Source organism: Lissotriton vulgaris, chromosome 12 (genome assembly GCF_964263255.1).
Source record: "Lissotriton vulgaris chromosome 12, aLisVul1.2, whole genome shotgun sequence".
Lineage (NCBI taxonomy): Eukaryota > Metazoa > Chordata > Amphibia > Caudata > Salamandridae > Lissotriton > Lissotriton vulgaris.
The window spans coordinates 359,563,793-359,585,406 of record NC_141700.1 but is presented as its reverse complement, the minus strand read 5'-3'; the positions used below and the strand labels follow the sequence as shown (position 1 = coordinate 359,585,406).

The 21,614-nt window shown below is 46.4% G+C and overlaps 1 protein-coding gene across 1 annotated transcript in view; it reads right to left on the bottom strand.

Moving 5' to 3' along the window:
• NUDT19 (nudix hydrolase 19) overlaps positions 1-21,614 on the bottom strand; it is a 148,856-nt gene that overhangs the window by 68,880 nt on the left and 58,362 nt on the right. The window lies entirely within an intron of this gene.

The window sequence follows — 21,614 nt, the reverse complement described above, 5'->3', positions numbered from 1 at the left end:
TTTGGTGTTAAACCATTTGGGAGAAATTAGTGCCACATACATGTTCTGTTAGAGCTTGCAAGATTTGATCTGATAGAGGCTTCTAGCTGCAGATTCCTTACCCTAGAATTATCTCCCTGAGTCAGACTGGATTTGGAATTTTTTTCGTGAGCAGTACCACTGCGTGCAGTGACTTCTCTCACGCCAGAAGTGACATTGGTGGCGGCTATCTAGGCGCAAAACCAGCACGCTGAGGTCAATTCTTTCCTTTCCACACCAGCGAGCACAAGTCCGGAGAGAACTCCCCCCTGTAGTCAATTTTTTAATGACCTTTTTCGACTATTTGTAGAAGTCTTTTTTGAGAACTTTTCCTGGTGTGGCAGGAAGTCAACTAGGAAGGCTGGTTTCAAGCCCTGCGGTGCATGTCATCTGTCAACAGTAGATGTCGGCGACGGAACCTCACTTTGTTTGCCTTCGGTGCCTCAAGTGCGACCGCACCGCGAAGACCTGCTCAGACTACCACACAATTCATCTCAAGGCCTTGAGGGAGCGCTGCCTCAAGTTCCTTGCCGCTTGAAGTGCGTCACCACGACGGTCTTGATCCTGGTCAAGAGAAAGGTTCCTGGGATCGGTTGAGGAGCCCAAAACCCTTGTCGCACTCAAAGTCATCCTCGAGTAAGTTCCACCATAAGACGAGTAAGAAGTTAATGAGGTCTTTGACTTCGCCCAGTCTGTCGAAGTCATGTGATGAGATGAGGGAGCATCGTCATTCGAGGCCTGGCTCCATGGGTGAGCCTAGGTATGGGCCGGCTCTGCACCTCCATGAGTTTTCGGGAGCCGGAGCTACCCCTGCACAACTCCGTGAGTTCCATGAGGCCATCTACCTCATATTTGGGTGGCCCATTTCTGCTGGCGCGTCTTCGGGCCCAGCGCTGTCAGACCCATCCCCATCCTCATTCTCATCCCGGACTCCGATGCAGACCCACAAGGGGGGTCATCCGAAACTGACTGAAGCCATGCCTTCCAGGCCAGAGTCTGAGCACTATTCCTATGGGCTTGGACTCGGGAGGGGTGGCTAAACCATGAAGAATACCAGCCCCTAGACCATAACAAGGATTGGTGTGAGGATTTGGTAGATGCCAGCAGACTAGACACCTCTCCAGATACTGGCATGGTCTCTTATCCTACCCTGTCTACAGAGGAGTGAGCACCATTTGCTATGACTGTAAGAAAGGCGTCCCAGGTCCTGGACCTTAGCCTACCCTCAGTGGCAGTCAAGGCGAACATCTTGACAGAGGTGCTTCAGCTGGGAGTGAACCCAGTCAGAACTGCTTCTCCCCTCGAATGAGCCCAAGATCCTTGTCACACTCAAAGTCGTCCTCAGGTAAGTCCCACCATAAGAAGAAGAGTAAGAAGTTGAAAAGGTCTTCGACTTCACCCCGTCTGTCGTAGTCATTTGATGAGATAAGGGAGCATCGTCATTCGAGGTCTGGCTCCACGGTTGAGCCTGCACATGGGCCGGCTCCGCACCTCCATGAGTTTTCGGGAGCTGGAGCGACCTCTGCACAACTCTGTTAGTTGCATGAGGCCATGTACCTCATATTTGGGTGGCCTATTTCTGATGGCGCGCCTTCGGGCCCAGCGAGTTTGGGAGGGGCCCCATTAGTTAAACGTTTGTGGTTCCGTCCCTGGCTTCAGTCGGCCCCCTGGATCCATGGATGATCCAGACCAGTGCCGGTCATACTACCTCAACCTTCTCCAGTGGCCGTCCTGATGCCGAATCTCATGGCACTGCCAGACCCAACTCCATCTTCATCCTCATTCTCATCCTGGACTCCGATATGGAGTCAGAGGGGGGTCGCCTGATGCTGACTAGAGCAATGCCTTGTAGGCCAGAGTCTGAGCCCTATTCCTATGGGCTGGGACTCGGGAGGAGTGGGAGGGGTTGCTAAACCATGAAGAATACATACCAGCCCCTGGACCAAAACAAGGACTGGCGTGAGGATTTGGCAGACAGCAGCAGACTAGACACCTCTCCAGATACTGGCATGGTCTCTTCACCTATACTAGAAAAATTCCCTCATGACCTATCTACTTTTCATTTACCAACATTGTTTGTATATTTCATATTGCTCAAACACAACATCAGTACTAATTCATATCATTTCTTCAGTATATTTTTTATTTTATCATTATTTCTTTTTCATTTTCAATTATTTTCTTATATAATATTTTTATCCATTGTGTCTATAATACATACATTATTTTATTTAAAAAAAAAGCTCATACTACAAAAAGTGCAATTACAATTTCATAACAAATGTCCCCTTAGCTATAAAAGCACATCAATACTAACCAAACTCCACTCACTCAATATCATTCATTCCAATTCATACCCTTCCACACACACCATATATATATAGTATCTGAACAAATCTTGATTTGTGGGGCAGAAAATTCTCTGCCTTATTATGACCTTGTGTGGAACTAAACTTAACATCTTATGGATCATAGTAAGGCAGAGAATTTTCTGCCCCACAAATCAAGATTTGTTCAGATACTGTATGTATATGGTGTGTGTGGAAGGGTATGAATTTATGAATTGGAATGAATGATATTGAGGGAGTGGAGTTTGGTTAGTATTGTTGTGCTTTTATAGCCAAGGGGACATTTGTTAGGAAATTGTAATTGCACTTTTTGTAGTATGAGCTTTTTTTGATAAAATAATGTATGTATTATAGGCACAATGGATAAAAATATTATGTAAGAAAATAATTGAAAATGAAAAAGAAATAATGATGAAATAAAAATATACTGAAGAAATTATATGAATTAGTACTGATGTTGTTGTGTTTGAATAATATGCAATATGAAATATACAAACAATGTTGGTAAATGAAAAGTAGATAGGTCATGAGGGAATTTTTCTAGTATTGTACTTACCCTTTCCCCTCTTTTCCCTGACCTCAAAGTAACATTAGAAGGGTCCCCTCCTTTATGTTTTTTTTTGGTCTCTTCTCCTACCATGGCTACAGAGGAGGGAGCACCATTTGCTTTGATGGCAAGAAGGGTGTCTCAGGTCCTGGACCTTAGCCTACCCTAAGTGGCAGTCAAAGCAAATGTCTTGACAGAGGTGCTTCAGAAGGGAGTGAACCCCCTCAAAACTGCTTCTCCCCTTCAATGAAGCCCTCATGAACGTCCTGCTTGGTATTTGGTCCTAACCCTGCTCCAGGGCTTCTGTGAACAGGATGATTGCCCCCCACCACCGCCCACCCCAGGGGACCCCAATTTCCTCACACAACATCCTACCCCCAAAGAGCTTGGTGGTCTAAGCTTCCACCACTCGTGTAAATCCTGGTGTATTCCCTACCACTCCACAGGATAGGGAATCCAAGGGGCAATGACACCTTATGATTTTTTTTATTCTATCAGCCAGTCACTGCAGTCTGTGAATACTGCATGCCTTTTGGGTCGTTTCTCGCACTCCCTGTGGGATTTGGTGTTGCAGATCCTGCCTACAGTCCCGGAGGAGTCCCGGGCCACACTTTCCCAAGCTATTGCAGATGGGAGAGATGCAGCCAAGTTTACGATCCGATGTGGGCTGGACATGACCGACTTGCTGGGCAGCGCGTTTTCTTCATTTGTAGCCTTGCAGCACCATGCCTGTCTGAGATGTGAGAAGTTGGCCTGATGTATGATGTCCACAATTCTGTGGGCACCTTGTATCAGTCCAAACAATCCCTTATGGTGGTGGTTGTAAGTCAACCTTATAGACAAGCTATCCTAGGGGTAGCATGGACTAAGCAGCCTTCAGGCTAAACTCAAGAGGGCATGTGAAGCCAGCTGTTTTACCATATGCAATCCTGTAATATCAAATGAAAGGACACCACACAAGTTATATATTATAAAAATATATGTATTTATTCTCAGAATAATCCCCTGTACTCTTTATGAGTATAGAAGCACAAGCGTTTAAACAAAAGCACAATATAAAAAAGTGGTATAAGTATCACTAATCGAACAGTGGTAAGGCCTGGGGCCTTGGGAATCGCTGGGATTACACTGGACTAACAGCAGTTAGGACGGGAGTAGCCCGCGGGATTCGCGTGCAGCGCTAAAAGCACAAGCATGCACCAATGCAAAGTCAATAGTGCGTAAAAGTTATCGAGTTACAGTTTTAAGAGTCTTCCGACTAGACTAGAAGGACAAAACTTTAGACTTAGACACTAGAGGTGTAAACCACTACAGGAGCACCGGCGTTCAAGAGTTACCTCACCAACAGGAAGCGGGTGCACAGGTGCAAAAGTGTGTCGGGTCTCGTCGTGTAGATCTATGGAGCCTGGAGATAAAGATGCTGCAGGCGGCCAGAAGAGAAGTGTCCGGTGTGATCCAAGTGTGGATCAAAGATGTAGAGTACCTGAAAGCAGAGGGGACAGAGTCTGGGTCACTAGCCAGTGACCAGGAAGGAACCAGGCGATGTCGGGCGCAATCAGGTGGTTGTCGAGAAGCTAGTCTCTGCTGCCACGTGGACTCTGGGGCATCGAGGATGTCCAGGAGTGGATCACGAGCTGTCCCACGAAGGCTCTCGCTGTAGGTGGTGTCGGCTTCCGGATCGGAGTTAACAAGCCTTGGCAAGGGCAACTCACGCAGGATTCGAAGATCGCTTCTTACTCGGACCAGCAAGGTCAGAGCGGGTGCTCCTTTTCAGGGGAGCGAGGGCCAGTCTGGGGCAACCAGACTAGCAGAGCAAATTCAAAGGTTCGTCGGTACTGGGGCTGTTAGCCAACGGGCAAGCGACCGGACCAACGCGTCGAGCAGGAAAATGCAAAAGGGCCCCACGCAGCACCCGGTGAGTGTGGAGGGGAGAGCTTTGGTGCAAAAGCTGCTCGGGGCTGGGGCTTCTTAAACCCCAATGCACAGCGTCGAGGGAGCCTCGGGAGCTGCACGGTCAGCACTTCGTAGTTTTTCCAAGATGGCCGGCCCCACGCTTCAGGTCGCCTCCACGGGTCTCAGATTCGCTGGGACTGTGGATCGGGCTGTTGGAAGGCAGGAAAGCTGGGTCTTGTAGATCTGTGTCGCTCGAGTTCCGGCGGGAACTGCAACAAAGCAAATGGTGACGCGCTGGATGGTGCCTGTTTGCACAGGGTGGTCACTCCTTGACCACAAGGGAGATTCTTCAGTCTTCCACGTCGAGTAGGATGTCGAAGGGTCCAGAGTTTCATTTCATAAGTTTCAGTCAGGATAATCTGATGTGCATTGGCACTGCTCCCACCTTCATTTCAATTCTGGGGGCTGGATTACCTGCTAGGTCCCTCCTATGGGTGGGACCCAGGAAGCGGGTGGTTACACTCCTTTCCCTTCGTCCAGTTTCGCGCTAGGACTGGGGCTGGAAAGCCCCAGAACCGGTTTGACTGGATTTTGCCTGGGACACCTTGTGCGCCCCAGGCAGTGTCTAGTTTCTTTCAGCCCTCCCTGCTCCAATCCACTATCTCCTGTCTGGGGTGGTGTAGCACCTCCCTGCAACAGGAAACCCTTTGTCCAGGCCTCCTCTGCCAAGTTTCGGTCAGCAGCAGGAGGTCAGACTTGTGTCGGGGCAGCAGCATCCATTTTGTGATGCTGAGGCTCTGGTTAGGATTAAACGCGTTTAAGGAAAGTAACATGTCTTCTCCCTCTAGAAGGGTGGAATGCTACCCCCGTCGCCAGGACTGGCGAGGGGGTAGTATTCCAAAGTGTATGACACCAAACACGACATGTTTTGATAAAGCCAAACCAAAGTTAGCAAGTAACCACGAGGATTATAATGCACTTAAGAGTATATGGTATGGCAATATCCTGGAACAGCTAAAGGAGTTGGTCCCGACAGCTGCAGACAGACTCAGCTCATGCTAGAGCACCATCTCACATAAAACCAAGCACTCTGCCTCCAGGATTGTTAAGGTCTGCCATAGGAGTGACTGATAGGTATATATGTGTCCAGATATAGGTTTAGATATAGGTATACTATATCTAAGTAAGGGGTGATTACACCACCTTGCCCCAGCTGAGTGATCAAATTTTATATTACAAAGGTCCTAGGTTTTTAATGATATTTAGAGGATTAATTTGCACAGGCTAAAAATAAAGACTGTGTTTTTGCTTCAGTGTCCAGCCGGACCTAGAAGTATTTATTTTCAAAGTAGTGAAGATAATCAGCATAAAGCGAAAACATTTCGCACATTGATAACTGGGCACAAGCCTGTACCGAGTCAAGGGGAGACAATACAAAAGGAAAAGAACACAGAATTCACAGGCAAACAAGGAGAACAGGGTGGGTTATAATACAATGCAAGAGGTTCTTGAATAAGCACAAACCCACAGTAACTGCCGGGAAAGTTTAAAGATCATATAACGAGCAGTACTGCAAAACAGTCGACGAACGTTTCGATCCCTATCTCCAATAATATAGTGGGATCATCTTCAGGACTAGAATTGATTTTGCCTGAGTTGTCAAGTGAGCCTGTAGGGTATAAACAGGAAGAAAAAGAAAAGAAGACATTTTTCTGTATCAAATATTTACAGAGTGAGTGCTAAAAAGCTAAAATGCTCGTCAACAACCCTTTTTTCATGCAAAATGCAACGTGTGCACATGCAGTCGAGTGTTCCCAAAGGGCACGGGTCTCAATGTGCTCGTGTTTGGGATGCAGGAGAACAAACAAGGCATACCGCGTTCATTTATGTGGCAGTGGTGCTTAGTGGCGGGGAATATAGTGTTTTGGTGAAGGAATATCGTGGTGGTGGGAGTGAATCAGGGGAGGTAATTACCACGAGCCGGGCTGGATGGGCCAGTCGTGGATGGACAAGCTTCCGATCAGTTCCGATTACTGGTAATGCCTAAAAGGATTGGTTATGGTTATTATTCGGTGTGTGACAGAGAAAATACACACACGGCATATTATAATTAAAAACCACCATTACCGGATTGATGATTCAGTGGAATCGAGAGATTAAAGCCAGCCAACAACGGTCGAATTATTCATGACCTAAAAAGAGGTATTATAATCCAAGGTTAAAGTTATAGCACTTATACCAAGGCAACAACGTGGGTGCAGTGAAGGGAAAACACACATTACCGATTGAGCCTAGCGTTTTGCGTGGGCTCGATACAGGACTTCAGTTTATAAGGAGGTGTAGTCTGTGGAGAGAAAACAGTGGTTGAGAATTGGAGTGAAGGGCAAATTGCAGCGGTTGGTGATAAGTGTGAGTCGAGTAACAATTGGTTACCGTGACCGGAGGTCGGTTCAACGCAAGGCACTCAATGGAAATGGCCTCTTCCGTGCGAGCCTGAAATGAAAATGTCAAAGGCGCACGTAAAATATAACGCGAGTAATACCGGGCTCATTCGAATCCATAAGGAAGCCGCGGTACTGTCCAAAGCTTACCTTAAATTGCTCGTAGAGGGGCCGCAATGGGGTCCCGTCACAGCAGCGCGATGGCCGGATGGTGCGCGTCTGCATGCAAAGACGCCTAATATGCTCCGTCGAGACAGGAGTAAAAAGTGAAGACGGGCTACAAACTGGTGCCGGTATCGGTCGCCATATTGGAATGGTGAATTATCCGACCAAAAAGGTTCGGAGTGACCAACAAAGGTACTTATGCGTGGTTTGCAGATATGGGGTCATCAGTTTTTGGAATAAGATACGAGCTGGGGTGCCCGCCGTGCCCCGTGACGGTGGTGGTGAACAAACGAATCAAGAGTGAGTAGTGCCGGTGTGGGCGCCATTTTAGAGTGGTGAGGTACCGATGGGGTGAAAGGAAGGACTAGTGAGGATGCCACCAAATGGTTTGCAGTGCCCACGGTCTCGAGCCAGTTCTATTAAAAACCAAGCAGTATCAAACCAACTGACATTTCAAAGAATGTTACATTTTAACAGACAGACAATTATTTTGTATGCTCATGCTTCGAAGGGGTCATAAGTGAACAAAATTTATATTAGACTCGTCCAGTCCTCGGTTCTGTTAAGGCCATCCTGGATGGAGTTGAACTGTATGATGGACTTCAGTTCTTCTTTATTCAGTAATTGTCCCATATTTCCACCTCTTGGAGGGAGTCTCAGTACTTTCAACACAGTCCATTTCAGTTCATTATCAGAGTGTTTTTGAGCTGCAAAATGTTCCACCAATGGTGCATTCGGGGTGCCGCACCTGATGCGGCTCCTGTGTTGTCCAATTCGAATTTTTACCTTTTGGCTGGTCTGCCCTATATACACTTTCTGACAAGGGCACAAAATTAGGTAAATAACATTGCACGTGTTGCAGTTAGAGAAGGAACGACATTGTATAGTGATGTTGTTAAAGGTAAAACTTTTTCCTTCTATCGTGCTATCACAGTTATTGCATCCGCCACATTTTGCATGCCCAACAATGGGGGACAGACCCCATTGTGCGGCACCCCGAATGCACCATTGGTGGAACATTTGTCAGATTGGTTATGCACCTAAGGTGCACGGAGTCCATTTTAAGAGAGAGCAGATAGCCTGGGACCCTGATTAGCAGGATCCCAAGCCAATTAAGTTGAAAACCAGCTAAACACTAGGCAAAAAATCTGGGGTGACCATAGTCAGGTATCCACCTTCCTACACAACCCCCCTCCCCCCCAAACGAAAGGAGATAAGGCTATCCTTGACCAGGTAAGCCTATATTGCCTAAGTGGCCATATAAGGAAGTACCTGCACTAGCATGGTTACCCCCTGTCTCATGGTCCACTAAGCAATCCCTCAACCTAGGGGTATCAGAGGGTCTCCACCATAGGGAATCACTACCTGTGGTCTGTTTTGGCAAAGTAAAAGGCTGGTGTTGAGATGGAGTACTGAAGTGAGGCTCCACTAATGTAGGGCTCAGCTTCCTCCAATCATCTTCCACCATATGTGTCTTTCTTTCATTGACTGAGTTGCACTGTGCTCTCAGGGTCAACCTCTGGCTGCCTACAGCTGGAGGCTGGGTCCCTTTGTTTGGCTTACTGGAGGGACAGGTCAGGTTTGGGTCCTTGGGGTCCCAGGTTTGGCTGTGCTCAACAGTGTCCATTTGGAGGAGGTCCCTAATTAGTGGTACGGGGGATCCCTCAGGAATTTTTCAAGTTTTCACCTGGTTAGCGCTGCTAGGTTTGGTGCCCCTAATCTGCTGATGGGGGTGCTTTATTTGACAGGGGGCCATTTTGGGGCTCACTGACCTACTTGACCTCTGTAGCCCTTGGGCTGACTGAGGCAGGGTAGAGAGGGGCAGGTTACCTGCTCCAGACTGGGTCCCACCTTGGAAGGGTCCACTGACATCAGGGGTTCTGTCAGGCTAGGCCTGACTACCTCTGGGGCAGTTTCTTCACAAGGAGTAAGATCAGTTCCCTGAGGAGGCTGATCCTTTCCTGATGTCTGGTGGGAGGGAGATTTCTTTTCCTCCTCAATGCTCTCTGTTTGTGTGGAGTGATCCATAGTTTCAGGCTTCACAACACATGAATCTTTTCAGGAAGGGACTCAGTTTGGGTATGGGCTGTTACCAAAACAGCTCTGCTAACTTGTTCAGGGAGGGATTCTGCTGAAGATGGGGCTGAGTCTTGCACAGCCCTACCAAGCTTTTCAGGGAGGACATCTTGGATTGGGGCTGTGGCCATCACAGCCCCACTAACCTTTCCATGGAGATTTACCATTTTAGAATGGGTTTCTTGTTCAACCTCAGCCCAGGCTGAGATTTCCAAATCATTCCCCAGTAGACACTCTACAGGCAAGTTTGGGGACACTGCCACTCTCTTTGGGCCAGTGACAGCTCCCCAGCTGAGATTTACCACTGCCATGGGATGATTTTTCTGCACTCCATCAATGTTTGTCACCTGGTATGTGGCACCAGGTAAAAGTTGCCTTAAGGGGACTAGATTCTCTGTTACCATAGTGATACTAGCCCCTGTGTCTCTATAGGCCTCAACGTTCTGACCATTGATGTGGGGCTCCTGTCTATACTTGCTCAAAGTGTTTGGGCAATCAGTGAAGTTGGCAAACCCCATGCCATTTTCATAGACAAGATCAGTTGTAGTTGGGGACCTGGTTAGGCCAGAGTCCACCTGCGTTCCAAAGGTAAACCCACCCAAATTCTTGGGGGTGCACCCACCACTTGGGGGATTACTACTAACAGTAACAGGAGGTGTTGGAACTTTACTTGGAGGTATATTTTCTTTATTGCTATTCTTTGGACAACAGCTGTCTGTTTTCCAGTGGCCAGTCTGTTTACAGGCATGGCAATAAGGTTTCTTCTGGGTAGAGGAGTTGTTTTGGGACCCATCCCCATCCTTGGAGTTTTGGGGCCCTGTGGGAGACTTGTCTTTAGATTTATCCCCACCCTTCTCTTGAGCCTTGGAGGTATCCTTCTTTTGGTCATTACCCTGATTCTTAGGCCTAATCCTGGTTCTGACCCATTTGTCTGCCCTCTTACCCAATTCTTGGGGAAAGGCCAAATCTGAGTCCACCAGGTGCTGGTGCAAAAGCTGGTTTTGACAATTACTAAGTATATGCTCCCTCATAATCAAATTATACAATCCTGTATAGTCATGTACTTTGCTGCCAAGTAGCCAACCTTCCAGAGCCTTAGTAGCACAATCTACAAAATCAGTCCAGACCTGAGTCTGAGCTTTCTGGGTACCTCTGAACAACAACCTGTATTGCTCAGTGGTTAGGCCAAACCCATCAATAAGAGCACTCTTCAGGACAGTATAGTTTTTAGCATCCTCAGGTCTAACAGTGAGGAGCTTATCTCTCCCTTTCTCAGAAAAGGAGTACCATAGGATTGCAGCCCACTGTTCTTGAGGAACCTGCTGTACCATGCAGGCTCTCTCCAGAGCAGTCATCCATTTGTGGATGTCATCCTCTTCCTTGTAGGGGGGCACAATCTTTGTTAGGTTTCTATTATCATAGGACCTGTCTTTCTCTCTAGGAATAATGCTGCCACCAGTGGGTATCTCCCCACACAGTCTTTGTTCCCTTGCTAAAGCAAGTTTAGCTTGGCCCAGTGCTACCTCCTCCCTCTCTATCTGGAGTTTGACAGCTCTCATCCTGGCTTATGCTCTTTACTCTGAGGGGAAGTCATTCCCCTTTGAGATTCCCTTGAGGCACTAGAAAGGTGAGATTCCCTGGAAGGAGATCTATCCTTTCTATTGCCTGTGAGTATTCTGTTATGGATTCTGGGGAGGTGCTGGCCCTCTCCATTTCCATGTAGGTCCAAGTTGACTTGGCTAAGCCTCCCAACTGGTACCTGGTTATCCCCTTGATCCTGATCTGACTCTTCACCTTCTGATTCAGGGTCCACCTCCTCATCTTCTTCCTCTGGGGCGGTGTTCTAAGTATCTGGGGTGTTCACTCCTTCTCCTGACCCTGAGGGAACTACACTAGCTGTCTCAAGATCATCCTTCTCCAGGATGGCTATCAGGATGGGAATGGTAGGGTTGTGACCCTTTTTCAGCCTCCTTGCAGTACACAAGGTACTCAAGTCCTTATGGCTGAATTTGCCATAGCAGGAGGGTGCCTTGGTAAGGTCACCTTTCACAGGCAGAGTAATGGGTTGCTCACCTGTGCCAGGCATGACTCTAGTGAGGTGTAAGTGGTGCACTTACCTACACTAATGTTTTCCTACTTTACCATGCTAGTGAGTTGTAGGCAGGGTGTGCTAAGCCCTTTGATCTACAACTTCTAGGTTCAGTAGAACTTAAATATGTAAGCTTTGTTTATATGTACCTATGGTACTTAATGTGATCTTTCAATTTGATAAAAAGATTGCAATGGTAAAACAACAGCAAGCTCAAATCCCAACCGCTGCATACCAATGTGAGAAGTTGGCCTGATGTATGATGTCCACAATTCTGTGGGCACCTTGTATCAGTCCAAACAAACCCTTATAGTGGTGGTTGTAAGTCAACCTTATAGACAAGCTATCCTAGAGGTAGCATGGACTAAGCAGCCTTCAGGCTAAACTCAAGAGGGCATGTGAAGCCAGCTGTTTTACCATATGCAATCCTGTAATATCAAATAAAAAGGACACCACACAAGTTATATATTATAAAAATATATGTATTTATTCTCAGAATAATCCCCTGTACTCTTTATGAATATAGAAGCACAAGCGTTTAAACAAAAGCACAATATAACATATGAAAGTTGCACGTTTATGGATGAGGCCGGTGGCCACTCAAACCATATATCAAAAAAGTGGTATAAGTATCACTAATCGAACAGTGGTAAGGCCTGGGGCCTTGGGAATCGCTGGGACTACACTGGACTAACAGCAGTTAGGACGGGAGTAGCCCGCGGGATTCGGGTGCAGCGCTAAAAGCACAAGCATGCACCAATGCAAAGTCAATGGTGCGTAAAAGTTATCGAGTTACAGTTTTAAGAGTCTTCCGACTGGACTAGAAGGGCAAAACTTTAGACTTAGACACTAGAGGTGTAAACCACTACAGGAGCACCGGCGTCAAGAGTTACCTCACCCACAGGAAGCGGGTGCACAGGTGCAAAAGCGTGTCGGGCCTCGTTGTGTAGATCTATGGAGCCTGGAGATGAAGATGCTGCAGGCGGCCAGAAGAGAAGTGTCCGGTGTGATCCAAGGGTAGATCGAAGATGTAGAGTACCTGAAAGCAGAGGGGATAGAGTCTGGGTCACTAGCCAGTGACCAGGAAGGAACCAGGAAGGAACCAGGCGATGTTGGCGCAATCAGGTGGTTGTCGAGAAGCTTGTCTCCGCTGCCACGTGGACTCTGGGGCATCGAGGATGTCCAGAAGTGGATCACGTGCTGTCCCACGAAGGCTCTCGCTGTCGGCGGTGTCGGCTTCCGGATCGGAGTTAACAAGCCTTGGCAAGTGTAACCCACGCAGGATTCGAAGATCGCTTCTTACTCGGACCAGCAAGGTCAGAGCGGGTGCTCTTTTTCAGGGGAGCGAGGGCAAGTCTGGAGCAACCACTCTAGCAGAGCAAATTCAAAGGTTCGTCGGTACTGGGGCCGCTAGCCAACGAGCAAGCGACCGGCACAACGCGTCGAGCAGGAAAATGCAAAAGGGCCCCACGCAGCACTCGGTGAGTGTGGAGGGGAGAACTTTGGTGCAAAAGCTGCTCGGGGCTGGGGCTTCTCAAACTCCAATGCACAGCATCGAGGGAGCCTCGGGAGCTGCACGGTCAGCACTTCGTAGTTTTTCCAAGATGGCCGGCCCCACGATTCAGGTCGCCTCCACGGGTCTCAGATTTGCTGGGACTGTGGATCATGCTGTTGGAAGGCAGGAAAGCTGGGTCTTGTCGATCTCTGTCGCTCGAGTTCCGGCGGGAACTGCAACAAAGCAAACGGTGACGCGCTGGATGGTGCCTGTTTGCACCGGGTGGTCATTCCTTGACCACAAGGGAGATTCTTCAGTCTTCCACGTCGAGTAGGATGTCGAAGGGTCCAGAGTTTCGTTTCATAAGTTTCAGTCAGGATAATCTGATGTGCATTGGCACTGATCTCACCTTTATTCCAATTCTGGGGGCTGGATTACCAGCTAGGACCCTCCTTTGGGTGGGACCCAGGAAGGGGGTGGTTACACCCCTTTCCCTTTGTCCAGTTTCACGCTGGGACTGGGGCTGGAGAGCCCCAGAACCGGTTTGACTGGATTTTGCCTGGGACACCTTGTGCGCCCCAGGCAGTGTCTAGTTTCTTTCAGCCCTCCCTGCTCCAATCCACTATCTCCTGTCTGGGGTGGTGTAGCACCTCCCTGTGACAGGAAACCCTTTGTCCAGGCCTCCTCTGCCATGTTTCGGTCAGCAGCAGGAGGTCAGACTTGTGTCGGGACAGCAGCATCCATTTTGTGATGCTGAGGCTCTGGTTAGGATTAACCGCGTTTTAGGTAAAGTAACATGTCTTCTCCCTCTAGAAGGGTGGAATGCTACCCCCGTCGCCAGGACTGGCGAGGGGGTAGTATTCCAAAGTGTATGACAAAAAACACGACATGTTTTGATAAAGCCAAACCAAAGCTAGCAAGTAACCGCGAGGATTATAATGCACTTAAAAGTATATGGTATGGCAATATCCTGGAACAGCTAAGGGAGTTGGTCCCGACAGCTGCAGACAGGCTCAGCTCATGCTAGAGCACCATCTCACATAAAACCAAGCACTCTGCCTCCAGGATTGTTAAGGCCTGCCATAGGAGTGACTGATAGGTATATATGTGTCCAGATATAGGTTTAGATATAGGTATACTATATCTAAGCAAGGGGTGATTACACCACCTTGCCCCAGCTGAGTGATCAGCCAGTTGTGTCGATTTAAGTACCAGCCAGGGGTGGCAAAAGATATGCTGCAGCCCCTGGTAGGCCTTGGATGCACCTATGCCCTAGGCACCTATAGTGCACTGTACAAGGACAGATAAGGTGTCCAGTACCAAATTGGTTATGCACCTAGGTGCATGGAGTCCATTTTAAGAGAAAGCAGATAGCCTGGGACCCTGATTAGCAGGATCCCAGGCCAACTAAATCGAAAACCAGCTAAACACTAGGCAAAAAATCTGGGGTAACCATGGTCAAGTATCCACCTTCCTACATGAGACCCAACTGGCTTTTCTGGGGTTGTCCAAGTGTCGCTTATGGGCATGCCCTTTGATGTCTCCTGTCCCTTCAGAGACAAGGGGGACTCAGCGGTGGAGCGCTTTAAGGACAGTGGGTCGAGCAGATAAAGTTCGAGCCATTCCACCCCCCTCCTGGCGGCCGCAGCCTCAAAACCCTTTTAATTTACCCTCTTACCATCATGGGCACCCAGTGGGAAGCAGGATACACCAGCATAAGTCCCACTGGAGGTCAAAACCATCAGACTGCTGGGTTCTTTAGAATATCCAAAGGGGCTACTCCCTTCCCTTCACGATCTTCTCGCCATCCATGCCACCCACTTGTGAAAAGGTGACAAAGCACCATCTCTCCTTGCTCCGCAAGGAAGTGATGGCTCTCTTGGGCAAGAGAGCCAGAGAGAGAGGGTGCCGATGGCAGAAATAGGTTGTGGTTGTTATTCCTACTGGTGCCCAAGAAGGTCGAATGACTGAAGCCCACCTCCGTGCCTGGGAAGAGAAGAGGCGATGTTGTTTTCATTGAAGGCACGCTGGGCTAGTTGGACTTCCGACCTTGTCCCCGCTACAGTTTGACCCGTGGCAAGGGGGTTGCTGCGGTTGGGGAGCTGAGGAGGCGGCGATGTTTGGCGATCACACTCGATTTGGGGGCCAAAGTCATCAGGCATAAAATCCACCCCCCGCAACACTGGCCCACATTAAACAAAGGCATTCTGGGACTTGTGGTAACCAGACAACAGGTTACTAACAGGAAGTGCATGCATGGACTACTTACCTTGGGGGCGGACCTATGCATTATTTAACAGGATGGGGCAGGGTATTTATCCCCAGATGGACATCCTGTTACATACTCCCGGCGCTGAAGAAGGCGATACAGACGCCGAAATGCATTCGCCATACTGGGTGTGTTGCTGCTAAATAAAGGTGCCTCCACTGTTTCCCCTGCTGTGGCCTCTCTTCTTCATTTGCTTGGAGGAGTTCTGTTCATTTACACAGCGCGAGTTCCAGAGTCGCGCTTTGGGAGGTCTTCGCAGTTCAAAGTTGGCTTCAGTAACTACTGGTCTCCGCTTCGGTGGAATCTTGTTCAAATCCGTGATAACGGAATGACTGAAGCGCACCTCCGTGCCTGGGAAGAGAAGAGGCAGTGTTGTTTTCATTGAAGGCACGCTGGGCTAGTTGGACTTCCGACCTTGTCCCCGCTACAGTTTGACCCGTGGCAAGGGTGTTGCTGCGGTTGGGGAGCTGAGGAGGCGGCGATGTTTGGCGATCACACTCGATTTGGGGGCCAAAGTCATCAGGCATAACATTCACCCCCCGCAACACTGGCCCACATTAAACAAAGGCATTCTGGGACTTGTAGTAACCAGACAACAGGTTACTAACAGGAAGTGTATGCATGGACTACTTACCTTGGGGGCGGACCTGTGCATTATTTAACAGGATGGGGCAGGGCATTTATCCCCAGATGGACATCCTGTTACATACCACCGGCGCTGAAGAAGGCGATACAGACGCCGAAATGCATTCGCCATACTGGGTGTGTTGCTGTTAAATAAAGGTGCCTCCACTGTTTCCCCTGCTGTGGCCTCTCTTCTTCATTTGCTTGGAGGAGTTCTGTTCATTTACACAGCGCGAGTTCCAGAGTCGCGCTTTGGGAGGTCCCCGCAGTTCAAACTTGGCTTCAGTAACTACTGGTCTTCGCTTCGGTGGAATCTTGTTCGAATCTGTGGTAATGGAATGACTGAAGCCCACCTCCGTGCCTGGGAAGAGAAGAGGCGGTGTTGTTTTCATTAAAGGCACGCTGGGCTAGTTGGACTTCCGACCTTGTCCCCGCTACAGTTTGACCCGTGGCAAGGGGGTTGCTGCGGTTGGGGAGCTGAGGAGGCGGCGATGTTTGGCGATCACAATCGATTTGGGGGCCAAAGTCATCAGGCATAACATCCACCCCCCGCAACTCTGGCCCACATTAAACAAAGGCATTCTGGGACTTGTAGTAACCAGACAACAGGTTACTAACAGGAAGTGTATGCATGGACTACTTACCTTGGGGGCGGACCTGTGCATTATTTAACAGGATGGGGCAGGGCATTTATCCCCAGATGGACATCCTGTTACATACCCCCGGCGCTAAAGAAGGCGATACAGACGCCGAAATGCATTCGCCATACTGGGTGTGTTGCTGCTAAATAAAGTTGCCTCCACTGTTTCCCCTGCTGTGGCCTCTCTTCTTCATTTGCTTGGAGGAGTTCTGTTCATTTACACAGCGCGAGTTCCAGAGTCGCGCTTTGGGAGGTTCCCGCAGTTCAAAGTTGGCTTCAGTAACTACTGGTCTCCGCTTCGGTGGAATCTTGTTCGAATCCGTGGTAACGGAATGACTGAAGCCCACCTCCGTGCCTGGGAAGAGAAGAGGCGGTGTTGTTTTCATTGAAGGCACGCTGGGCTAGTTGGACTTCCGACCTTGTCCCCGCTACAGTTTGACCCGTGGCAAGGGGGTTGCTGTGGTTGGGGAGCTGAGGAGGCGGCGATGTTTGGCGATCACACTCGATTTGGGGGTCAAAGTCATCAGGCATAACATCCACCCCCCCGCAACACTGGCCCACATTAAACAAAGGCATTCTGGGACTTGTAGTAACCAGACAACAGGTTACTAACAGGAAGTGTATGCATGGAATACTTACCTTGGGGGCGGACCTGTGTATTATTTAACAGGATGGGGCAGGGCATTTATCCCCAGATGGACATCCTGTTACATTCCCCCGGCGCTGAAGAAGGCGATACAGACTCCGAAATGATTTCCCCATACTGGGTGTGTTGCTGCTAAATAAAGGTGCCTCCACTGTTTACCCTGCTGTGGCCTCTCTTCTTCATTTGCTTGGAGGAGTTCTGTATATATATATATATATATATTCCACAACTTGGCTCACAAATTTACGGTTCCATGGCGCTCTCTCCACCGGTGCAGAACTACTAAGCAGAGCCCTGCTTTGTTAAATTTTACACAAATCCCTTCAAAGAAAGGAGAAAGTTCGCACTCACAAGGAATTCTTCCCAATCTTTCCAGTTTATTTGTCAAGGTATCAGCATATATATAGCTACAACCAACGCGTTTCACAACCCACAGTTGCTTGTTCACGGTAAGGTAACTATTGTACAAGACTCTCCTATATCTTTTTAGGAAACGCCAGGACATGATTGATGCTGACATCACTTCCTGTTTAACACAGGAAGTGACTTGGGAAATGTAGGTTTTTTGAAATTTCTTCCTTTAGAATGCACAAGAAATGTAATTATATATATTCATACAGTAGTTATAAGGCTTCAGTGAATTCTATTCATTCCCTTGGTTCAAAAAATTATTATGCAGTATATTAAAAAACTAACAAACCTAATGACCACAATTAATTTCAAAAAGCAATTAATTAACATAAGTAACCATCCCTCTAGTGGTCAAATATTATTATGCATATGGTTGCTAGTGGTCCTTAGTAATGGATGTGTAGTTTGTACTTCCTCCTTAATTGAGCCCTCCGGTGGGCTAATCATAAGTAGTACTCTGTCCATACTGCATTCGGTAAGTATTAAATATAGTTTTACCAATAACACTAAGGCCTACACATTTTTTCTTTTCTGTTCTTTTTGCATTCTGTGACTTCCGATGAAATTATCTTATAAACTACATTCAAATATAATTGTCCTCCAGTTAAACTTATATACATTGTTATCTTGTTTCAATTGTTAAAGGATTTCATCTTAACCATACATCACCACACGAAAGAAGGGAAAATTAAGAATTATAAGGGTACATAAAGTTCTTCACTCTGGTTAAGCCCCCATGGGGTCATTGTTCGAAAGTTTAAGATCTGTCTCGATTCTCTGCATCTAAGTTCTTTCTCCTGGTCACCACCTCTGTCATGTGGTAAGATGCATTCAAGCGCATACGTCTTGAGGAGTTTCTAGTCACTGTTATGGACCATCTCCATGTGCTTTGCGACAGCATTACTTCTGTCTATGTTTGTTGTTGCTCTAATATGTTCCAAAATACGTTTTTTGAACTCCTTTTTTGTGCTCCCGATGTATTTTAGAGGGCATGGACATTCAATCACATAAATAACATGTGTGCTGTTGCAGTCAATCAGTTGTCTTATTTGCCACATCTTTTTGTTGGGTAACATAACTTCCTTTTTGTTTGTGGCAATTTGGCAGACCTTGCAGTGTTGACATTTCATAAAGCCCTTAGTGTTCAACCATTGAATTCCTTTCTTCTTTTTCGTGTGGTCTTGAAAATGACTTTGTATCAGTCTATCTTTCAAATTTCTTGCTCTCCGGAATGTGATTAATGGGTGCTTGCCCATTATTTTTCCTGTTGTTTGATCCAATTGTAAAAGTTTCCAGTTCTTTCTCAAAATATTCACAATTTGTTTTGATTCTCTTGAGTAGTCAAGTATCAGTCTCACATTTTTTTCTTTGTTTGTTTCAGTGCTGGCAATGTTGGTTATTTTCTGTTTGGTTATAAAAGCATCTTTGCGTTTCTTTGAGTTTGCTCTTTGCCATCCTTTGTTTATAACATGTTTGTTGTATCCTCTACTCTTAAATCTCTGGGCCATTTTATTGCTTGTTTTTTTCCATTCTTCTTCTTCGGAACATATTCTTCTCAGTCTCAAGAATTCCCCATACGGTATATTTTCTTTCACTGATGGTTTGTGAAAGCTTTCAAAATGAAGGATGGAGTTAGTTGCTGTTTCTTTCCTGGGGAGAGTTGTTTCCACTTTGTTTTCACGAATGTAAATTTCTGTATCCAGGAAAGTTGCTCTTTCACTGCTAATTTCATAAGTGAACCTTAAGTTTGAGGTCGAGGAGTTTAAGATTTGAAAATAATCTTCAAATTCTTGTCTTGTTCCTTCCCAGATTATTAAAAGATCATCGATATATCTTGTCCATTTGGCAATTTTATTCACAAAGATGTCATTGTCCGTATGCCACGCCACCTGTTGCTCCCACCACCCCATGGTGATGCAAGCGTATGCGGGACTAAAAGAGAAACCCATGGCACATCCATGGATCTGTTGGTAGATTTCTTCCCCAAAGAGGAAAACATTTTGTGTCAAACACATCTCCACCATATCAATCAACATTTGGTTGTGTCGATTGAATTGTATATCACGCTCCTTTAGAAAAAATGCACATGCATTTACACCAATGTCATTCTCAATGTTTGTGTATAAAGATACAACGTCCATTGTTACCAATAGGTAATTGGGTTGCCACGGTAGGTCCTCAAGGTGTTTTAGCAGGTCTGTTGTATCTTTCAAATACGAACTCAAGTTCATTACAAATGGCATTAAGAAAAAGTCTATATAGTTAGCCACCGGTTCCATTAGTGAGCCTTTTGATGACACGATGGGTCTCCCTGGTGGTCTTAGTGGGTTTTTGTGTATCTTAGGAAGAAAGTAGATTGTAGCCGTTTTTGGATGTTCAGTAGTTAAGAATTTCATTTCATCCAAGTCAATCAGATTTTGTTCATTCCAAATTTTGAGTTTTTGGTCCAGTTTTTCTTTAAAAACTCTTGTTGGATTTGTTTCCAATTTTCTATAATATTTTGTGTTCTTTAATTGGAGATGTGCCTCTGCAACGTAGTCCTTTGTATTTAGTACAACAATATTGCCGCCCTTATCGGCTACTTTCAAAGTTATTGTTTTGTCATCTGTCAGGTTTTTTAATGCAATTCTTTCTTCTTTTGATAGATTGTCTTTGTATTTAGTACCTTTGATCTTGTAAATGTCTTTAATTACCGCCTCCTGAAAGAGATCTATCTTATTTCCTTGTGGTAGTTGCGGATAGAATTTAGAGGGGACTTTCATTCCGGTTATCCCGGCTCCTTTTTGAGGTGCTATTTCAGATTCCGCAATTGTTTCTTCATCATTGTATACATCCAAATTTGTTAGTGTGACTAACGCCGTTAGATCTCCTGTTGTTAAACCTTCTCCTCTTGTTGTTAAATCCATGCGGGTCTTGTTTTTATTTTTACTTTTAGCATATGTCGCCATTTTCTCATTTTCTTCAAAAGTTTTGGCCAATTTGATTTTCCTAATATATTTATATATATCAATTCTTGTTTGGGCTATGTTCATTGATTCCGTAGGGCAGAAAGTTATTCCTTTTTTCAATAATGATATTTCATTGTCATCCATTTTTCTATTGGACAAATTTACGACTGTTAGTTCCCCCTCCATTGTGGTGTTTATTTCTGTCTCTTCTGACGCATGGCTCTCGTTTCCGTTCCCGCTTTTTCTGAGCCATTTTTTCCTTTTTCCCCTTCTGGTTGACTTTTTGAGGGTGCTCCTGATCTGGGTACCCATCTGCGTCCTCGACCTCTTCCTCTTGAGCTTTGGTTCTGACTGAATTCCCATGCTCGTTGTTGGAGAACCAGTCTCATATCCCCTAAAAAATCCTTGTTTGTTTGATTCGTATTTTCTGCCCCATCTTCACTTGTGCCAGTTGATGTTAGCGATGTTACACTTGATGCACTTTGAGAGGCTGGCCCCTTGCTTCCTTGATTTTTTAGGATATCCTATTTTTTGGCATATGTGAAAATACATCCATTGATATAATCCTCCTCATCTCGCTGAAATTTGGACTGCTTGCGGTTTCTTACAACCTCTTCATGTTTGCTTACATATTTTTCTAGGTCCTCCTTTAGTTTAATTTCTTCTGGACTTAGTTCCAACAAGGCTAGTTCTCTTTCTAGTTCTGCTAATTCCTCTTTTATTTTAGACAATGCAATCTCCAAATGTTTGATCAGAATTTTAATTAGGCCTAAAGATGACTCCAATACAAATTCTCCCCATTCCTGTAGCAGATCATTAGTTACATCTTGTTGACTCGGCATTAATGAGATTCTCAAACCCCTTGGGACTCTTTGTACTTCTATATATTTCTTTAAAGTTATCAGTTCCCACCATTTGTTAATTTCTTTCTTGCTAAGTTTTTCCCACAATTTTATTTTACTCTTTGTGTCCGTTTTATTATTTTTTTCATTTGTACTCTTATT